The sequence below is a fragment of the Triticum dicoccoides genome, chromosome 2A, assembly GCF_002162155.2.
Source record: "Triticum dicoccoides isolate Atlit2015 ecotype Zavitan chromosome 2A, WEW_v2.0, whole genome shotgun sequence".
NCBI lineage: Eukaryota > Viridiplantae > Streptophyta > Magnoliopsida > Poales > Poaceae > Triticum > Triticum dicoccoides.
In genome coordinates, this window is record NC_041382.1 from 31022888 (window position 1) to 31030735 (window position 7848).

Below are 7848 nucleotides of genomic sequence, written 5' to 3' on the forward strand. Positions count from 1 at the left end.
GTTTTACAAAAAAACAAAAGAAAATGATGGAAATGTCAAAAAAAATAAAATAAAATAAGTTTCCCATGTGATATGTGGTCTAGTTGTTGGGAAAATTTACAAATATGAATTTCGACTTTACTTACAAAATCTCTCTGGAATTTGTAAAATGGGCATAACTTTTGCATACGAACTCGGATTAAAAAGTTTTTTATATGAAAAATCATCTACTCGAAAAGTTACATCCGATGGAGACCGCCTACAGCCTGTTTGCAAATTTGTAGAATCCTCAAATTCCAAAAGGAAAAAAAGTTATGCTCAAATTTCAGTTTTTTTAAAATTTTCATTAAATCTTGTCAAACTATGGTCAAACTACTTATTCAAGAAGTATTAGTGTTACTAAATAATTATTCAAGAATATTAGTGTTATTAAATAATTATTTCAGTTTTTTTGAATTTTGGTCAAATCTGGTCAAACCATGGTCAAACTGTGGTCAAACAATGGTCAAACTACTTATTCAAGAAATATTAGTGTTACTAAATAATTATTGTTTTTTAGAACAATAGTTTCAAACTCAAACAGTGAAATGTGTGACTTCATGCTCAAGCTAAAATCCTGAGGGTTAATAGGATTAACATCTTACTATTGTCAGGAAAACAACGAGTGCAGACTTGGAAATGAGGAAGAATAGAACCTGGAAGTTAAGCGTGCTCAGGCTGGGGGAGTGGGAGGATGGGTGACCGTCCGGGAAGTTAGATGATTTGGAATGATGAGGGGTGATTAGAGATTAAATTGAGCAGTGATGAGAGGGGTGATTAGAGATTAGAGGTTAAAATAAATTAGAAATTTGAAAATAAAAAAAATTCAAAAAAAATTCAAAAAAAATCAAAAAAATTACCTTTAGTACCGGTTGGTGTTACCAACCGGGACTAAAGGTGGACCTCCAGGCAGCGGCCACATGGAGGGCCTTTAGTCCCGATTCTGGTTTGAACCGGGACTAAAGGGTTAGGGCATTAGTACCGACCCTTTAGTCCCGGTTCAAGAACCGGGACTAAAGGCTCTTATGAACCGAGCGTTTTTCTACTAGTGTGGCAAATTAATTTGCAAGCAGACCAATTTCCTAGCAAAAACTTAACTGATGCAGTTGCTATGCTCACCAACTTAACTTGCCCTTCTCGACAAACACAACTTGTCATGAAAAACATTCGATTTGTCGTGCCTAAAAATCTGGTGTTCGCTGGATATCTGGAGCGACAACCATAGCGGGGCCAGCCTGTTCCTCCTTCCCTGACCGTGCGTACATGCCCTCACCAATCGGTGCCATCTTGCCGGCCGTCCTCCGGCAGGGGCAGCAGAGGAGCAGCAGCCCCTCATGACAAGGCGAGCTGCACTCCGTAGAGGTAGAGAGAGAGAGAGTAAATGACCTAAATAAACCTTCATGTCAGCAGCATTGCCATTTTTTAGTGGTAGAGAGAGAGAGAGAGTAAATGACCTAAATAAACGTGTTACCATGTTAGATGATTCAAGGAACATACCGTATTTATCTTCTATGTGTGCCTGGCTGCCTGGTTGCTACATCTCCGATCACGGTTTAAAACTTTTACACATTGTAGCATGGTAGCATTAGACAAGTGTCCGGGCGGCAATTTTTAGAGTAAACTCATGGCAAATATGTATGACCCCAAGTCCCCAACCATGATCTAGTGTATACAAAAGCTACATTTTAGCCGCCGCTTCCTTTCAAAAAAAACCTAGGGTTCCTCTGCCTCTCGTCAGCGCAGCCGTGGTCCGCCTTGTCCCCGGCCGCATTAGGGCCATGGTGGTGCGGTGGATCCTGGCCATTGCCAATGGGGGGGCTCCATTTCTAGACGTTCCTTCGAGTTTTGTTAGAGTTTGTGTCCCGCTCGAAAAGGCGAGACGACGACGGCTCCCTGAAGATGGAATAAGCTTCTTCCTGCCTAGGCCCTATTCCGGTGATGCGTCTAGCATCGTCAGTGGGCGTATGGAGGTGTGTCTCCGGTGGATCTCTCCTCAGTGGATTTTCTTGGATCTTGCCATATTTCGTCTATGTTTGTGTGTCGTCAGGTTGGACCCTTCTGATCTATGCTAATCTTCAACGGCGGCGATTGATGTTCTGGTGTGATGGTCCTATGGAGCCTTAACACGTCGACTTATTGACTATCTACTACAACAAGTTATGCCCAGCTCCGGCAAGGGAGGGGCAATGATGGCAACGCGCACTGGTGGAAAAAGGGCCTTTGGTCGCGGTTCGCAACTGCCATTAGTCGCGGTTGCGCAACCGCGACCGAACGGGCGCGACTAAAGGCCCCACCCTTTAGTCGCGGTTGCTTAAGAACCGCGACTAAAGGCCCGTCCACGTGGGCGCCAGGTGGCCGTCGGGGCGGAGGACCTTTAGTCGCGGTTCTTCTGGCCAACCGCGACTAAAGGCCGCCGCAGGTTTAGGGTTTTAGCCCCCCCCCCCCTTAAACCTGTTTTCTGTTTAATTTGTATTGTTTTATTTCTTTTGTGCTTTATTTTAATTTTGAAGGAGTTTCACATATTCTACGGTACTACATACATGCATATGAATGTACAATTTCAAACAAATTTGAAATTAGAACCAAAAAGAATTCAAGAGGAATATACAATATATATTCAATATCATCGGATGACCATATACAATTTTGAACAAGTTTCCATACATAATTTAATGCATATAAAGTTCTACGTCCTCGTAATGGTGTTCTCCTTTAGGATGGAGGACTTCCCTCTTGAACCATCCAGCTAGTTCCTCTTGAAGTGGTCGGAAGCGAGCTTCTGGACTAAGCATCATCCGGAGGTTATTCCTCTGAGCATTGGTATCACTCGGAACCCGCTCAGAGGTGTATCTCCGGATCATCTCACAGACATAGTATGCACATAGATTGGTCCCCGCTGGCTGAATATCCTCACCATTCTTAGCCTTTGCCCTTTTGAATTCTAGCTCTTTTTTGAATTCACCGACCTTTGTATCTACGAACCGTCTCCAAACCCTACGAGGCAAAGAAAATTAAATGAACAAGAGAGTTATTAGTTACTTGATATTAGGAAATGAACGAAATAGGCCGATCGATATAGAGCGCAAATGAATGAAAATAATTACTTCTGCAACATTCTTCTCATGTCGACCCAAAGCTTTGGATCCTTATTCAGAGAGTCGTGGACGAGACATTCTGAGGTGTCAACTTTAATTACTAGCAGAATCCAGTGGAACCTGCGGACACGATACATGCACAGTACGTCATGCATAACTCATCGATTAGCCGGCCACATACCATGCATGGAGTAAACAAAAGAGAATGTGCTCAAGACAGAAACACTCACCCAAAATGGTAAGGAAATAGAATATCACTTTTGAGTTCCTGCTTTGTAAGAAACTGCCACAGGTCTGCCTCCATGTCGGCGGGGTGATGCTCCAACACATATCCATTAACGATGTGTGGGTCAATGAACCCAACATCATGGATGTTCCTTACTATGCATTCCTTAATCTTCATTCTGCATGTATAATAGCGGACACAACAATATAGTTAGGACATATATATAGTGCAGGCAATATGAACGAGATGGGGTAGAAATAAATCACTTACAGAACGTAGCAACTGATGATAGATTTGTCGAGCTCGCGCAGATTGAAAAGCTGGAACAATTCACTCAGATGAATTTGTACATAGTAATGTTTGAAGTGATGCTCATATCTAACTTCCACATAAATATATTCTTTGGCGTTTTTATTTTTTATGTAACCCTTGTACCATTTCAGCAGACCTTTCATTTGTGGAGGTAGATCCTGTTCCTGCGCAGGCTCGACGAGAGGCCCATTCTTCACATATGTAATTACTACCTCCTTCACTGGCGCCTCATCAAGGCCTAACAGTTCACGAAGAGTAATACCTAAGTTGGCCGCTTGTTCTCTGGCACTCGTTACAGTCAATCCATGTGCTGCCGCAGCTGCTATGATATCGGGGTCATCCGGACCGGCGGCTTTCACTATAAGCGGGGCAATCGATTGTTTACTTTGTTCCCCGAGCTGGGCAACTCGTTTCCCGCTTTTTTTACTTTCTAATTCCGTTTTCTCGGCCTCCTCCAAGGCTTTGTTCTCCTGGTTCTCCGCCCGCTCTTTCTTCTCCTTCAACATGAGTGCCTGCCTACGATGTTCACGTGCATAGTCGTCAGGCAGATTCTTCGCGGCTTGGGACGGTGTGCTCAAAAATGACTTAGCCCACTTCTTTTGCTCATCAGAAAATACTGGCTTGGGCTCGGGCTCTCTTTTCTTCTTGCAGTCCGCCTTCCATTTCTCATGATCAGCAGCCGCGGCCGCGGCAGTTTCCTCGGCACTATGTTCCCAAGGCCTTGTGGGGAGAGGCTTCAATGATGGCTCCGGTACCTTTGTGGTCTTAGGTACATAAGGGTCCGGATTAATAATCCAGGACTGCTTCTGCTTCTTTGCCGGAGGTGGATTGGGGGGCGGCGTCTGATCACCCGCCGGACGAGGACTGGGGGGCGGCGTCTGATCACCCGTCGGACGTTGTGGACTGGGGGGCATCGGCTGACGTGACGGAGGTGTAGTTGAACCGCCACCACCGTAGGGGGGTGGACTTGTTGTCCTTGGTGCCTCGCCTGGAAACTTGATAAACTTCTTTTGCCATAGAATGAAATGGCACTTGACATCTCCAAGTCTTTTCTCCCCTTCAGGTGTAGCAATGTCAATCTCCAGGTCCTCAAACCCTTGGACTATGTCCTCCACCGTGACACGAGCATAGCCATCTTGAATGGGGGTGTTGTGGTGGAGTGCTCCAGGTAAACATGGTAAAGCACTGCCGATGGCTACCTTCATGGACATGTTCCCGATAGGATAATACAGATGACATTCTTTCATCTCCTTTATATCGTCCACGGGGTAGCGAGGAGGCTCCGGTGCAGTAATTTCGACCACCAGAGGCTCCGGTGCAGTAATTTCGACCACCAGAGGCTCCGGTGCAGTAATTTTGATCGTCGGTGCATCTGCACCAGCCGGTGGGGCCTCCGTGGAAGCCACACTGCTTCTCCGCTGCTGGCTTCTGAGATCCGCTGGATGATCTTCATGCTGCGCCCGAGCTGCATCTCGTTCGGCTACTAGTACACTCACGGTTTTCTTCATCACATCCATTTCCGATGCCAACCGCACCACAACATCTGCTTCCCGATCCATCTTTCTCTTCCGGCTTCTGTAACCGTACGGGTCATCGTTCTGGGGGAACCCTATTTTCCACGGAATGTGCCCCATGCCTCGTACACGTCCTCCGTGTTCAGGATTCCCGAGGGCTTTTGTCAGCGCGTCGTTCTCTCTGTTGAACTTGATCTTCCCCTCTTGAGCATCCCTCATTGCGTCAATAAGGGCTTGGGTGGGTTTAATTATTTTGCCCCGGTAAACACAGTCCCCTGTCTCCGGGTTCAGCGTTCCCCCATGCCCGTACCACCAGCTTTTGGCCCTTGGGTCCCATCCCTCCGTACCTGGACGGATTCCTCGCGCCCTCATCTCGTTCTCCATCTTCTCCCACCTAGGCTCCCAAAGGCGATACCCTCCTGGCCCCATAATATGATTGTACTCCTTCTTAGCCGCATTTTCCTTATTTTTTTTCGATATTTGAATGAACTGCTCCGATTTCTTTTGCTTCACAAATTCTGGCCAATCATGTTTCAGTTTCTCATATTGTCCTTTGAAATCCGGAGTCTTGTTCTGCTTGACAAAGTCATGGGCTAGATTTTGCTTGAATTTCCGGAATGCGTCGGCCATCTTATGAAGAGCGAACTGTTTGACTAGCCTCCTCCTCTCCTTGTTTTCCTCAATCTTGTTACCCTCCTCATCGAATTTGTTGTATTCCGGAGGTAGAACGAAATGTTCCATAAGCTTTTTGAAGCAATCTTTTTTTGTTCTCTTATCGACAAAAGTGAAACCAGCAATTCGTGCCTTCTTTGGCTTATTCCACTCCTGGACGGTGATCGAGACGTTGTCTCTAACAATGGCTCCGCATTGGTTGACAAACTTGGTGGCGTTCTTGCGGGGCTCCAGCGGCCTGCCGGTTGCACTGTCGACAACCTCGATGGTGCATGTTTCTCCTTGTTTCATCATCTTGGTTGCGCCACGCTTTAACGACGTACTCGATTGTTTCGACGATCCGGCCGAGGGCTAAAATAAGAAAGAGAGTCGCGCGCGTTAGTCCACACATATTTATTCAAATCAGTTAGTTTGTATCACCAGAGGCTCAATGTATGTATATATACCTCGGCGCCGGAGGTGGTTGCTACTTCCATTTGAAGATCGTCGTTTATCGACGTTTGTTCGGCATCATCTTGCTGACGGCGCCCTTCATCTTCACCGTCAAGGTTCAGATAAGAAGAGATATCATCTTCTTCTTGTCCGGTCGGCACATATAGAATATCGCCGTTTATGATGCCGAACATATGTGCTTCACCGTCCGGATCATAGTTGTCCATAATCGGGTCAGCTCTATCGTCCGCCATTATGTCAGTCCTGAAAACATGTAGTAAAAACAAATTAATTAAGTGAAGAAGGGGGGCGGTGGCGGTGGCGGTGGCGAAAGGGCGGTGGCAAAAGGAGGGGCGAGGAAGGGGTGGGAGAGGGTGTCGCGGTAGAGCGCGAGAGCAGTCTTATGGTTTCAGACCATGAGCTGCAGTCATTTGCTAGAGAACTTGAGTCATTTGCTAGAGAACTTGAGTGTGACGCCCGGATACATTAACCTCTGCTAATGGTACCACATCACCACGATTACTGTGGCTAATCTCGTGATGATTCAAGTCCCGTTCGAATTTAAAAATTCAAAATCAAGTTAAAAAATTAAAAATTTCAAACATAAAAACTAAAATGTTCAAAGCGTGGCAAATAATCCCTTGATAATTGTCACGTTAAAAACCACATTTGTAAAGTATTTAAATGCGCTTTGGTGAATAAAACCGTGCCTTAAACAATAAATTAAATGCATTTTATAATTTATAAAATCTTAAACTTTTTTAATTAGGCATGAAACCTTTTGTGGCAGTGGTAAAACTAGTCACATTAATTTAGGTGCTTTTGTATGAATTTTGTAAAACAAAAATAAATGGGCATAAAGATAAAACACTAAAGCAAAATTACTAAAATAAAAAGTAAAGACAAAACAAAACAACCCCCCCCCCCCGGCTCCCCATGGGCCTCGGCCCATCCCACCCAACCGGACAGCCCACGGGCTCCTGCACCGCGGCAGCCCCGTGCCGTCCTCTGCTCGTAGGAGAGCCATGGCGCCGCAGGCCTCCCCGAACGCTACCCCGAGCACCGCTGCCAGTTCCCTGCATCGCATTTGAGCATGCGCCCCTGCTCTATCCTCGTCCCTCACGTTCACCACTCCCCTGCACGCGCTCGCCACGTCGGATGCGCGCCCTACCGTCCGGCTCTGCTTGCTGTTGCCGCTGCGTTGCTGCTGCTACCGCACAGCCTCCCGCACCCGGCCGCTGGCACCGTACGTGGGCGAGAGGGGGCGGCGGGCGACGGCGGGCGGCGTCGAGGGCGAGGGCGACGGCGGGCGGCGTCGAGGGCGAGGGCGACGGCGGGAGGCGTCGAGGGCGAGGGCGACGGCGGCAGGCCTTCGGCGCGGCAGAGAATCGGAGAAGACGAGAAATGGAGGCGACGGGCCCTTGTATTTATAGCCCCCCCCTTAGTCGCGGTTGGGGAGGCGACCCGCGACTAAAGGGCAACCTTTAGTCGCGGTTGGGGAGGCGACCCGCGACTAAAGGGTAACCTTTAGTCGCGGTTGGGGAGGCGACCCGCGACTAAAGGGGTTTTTCGCGGGTTT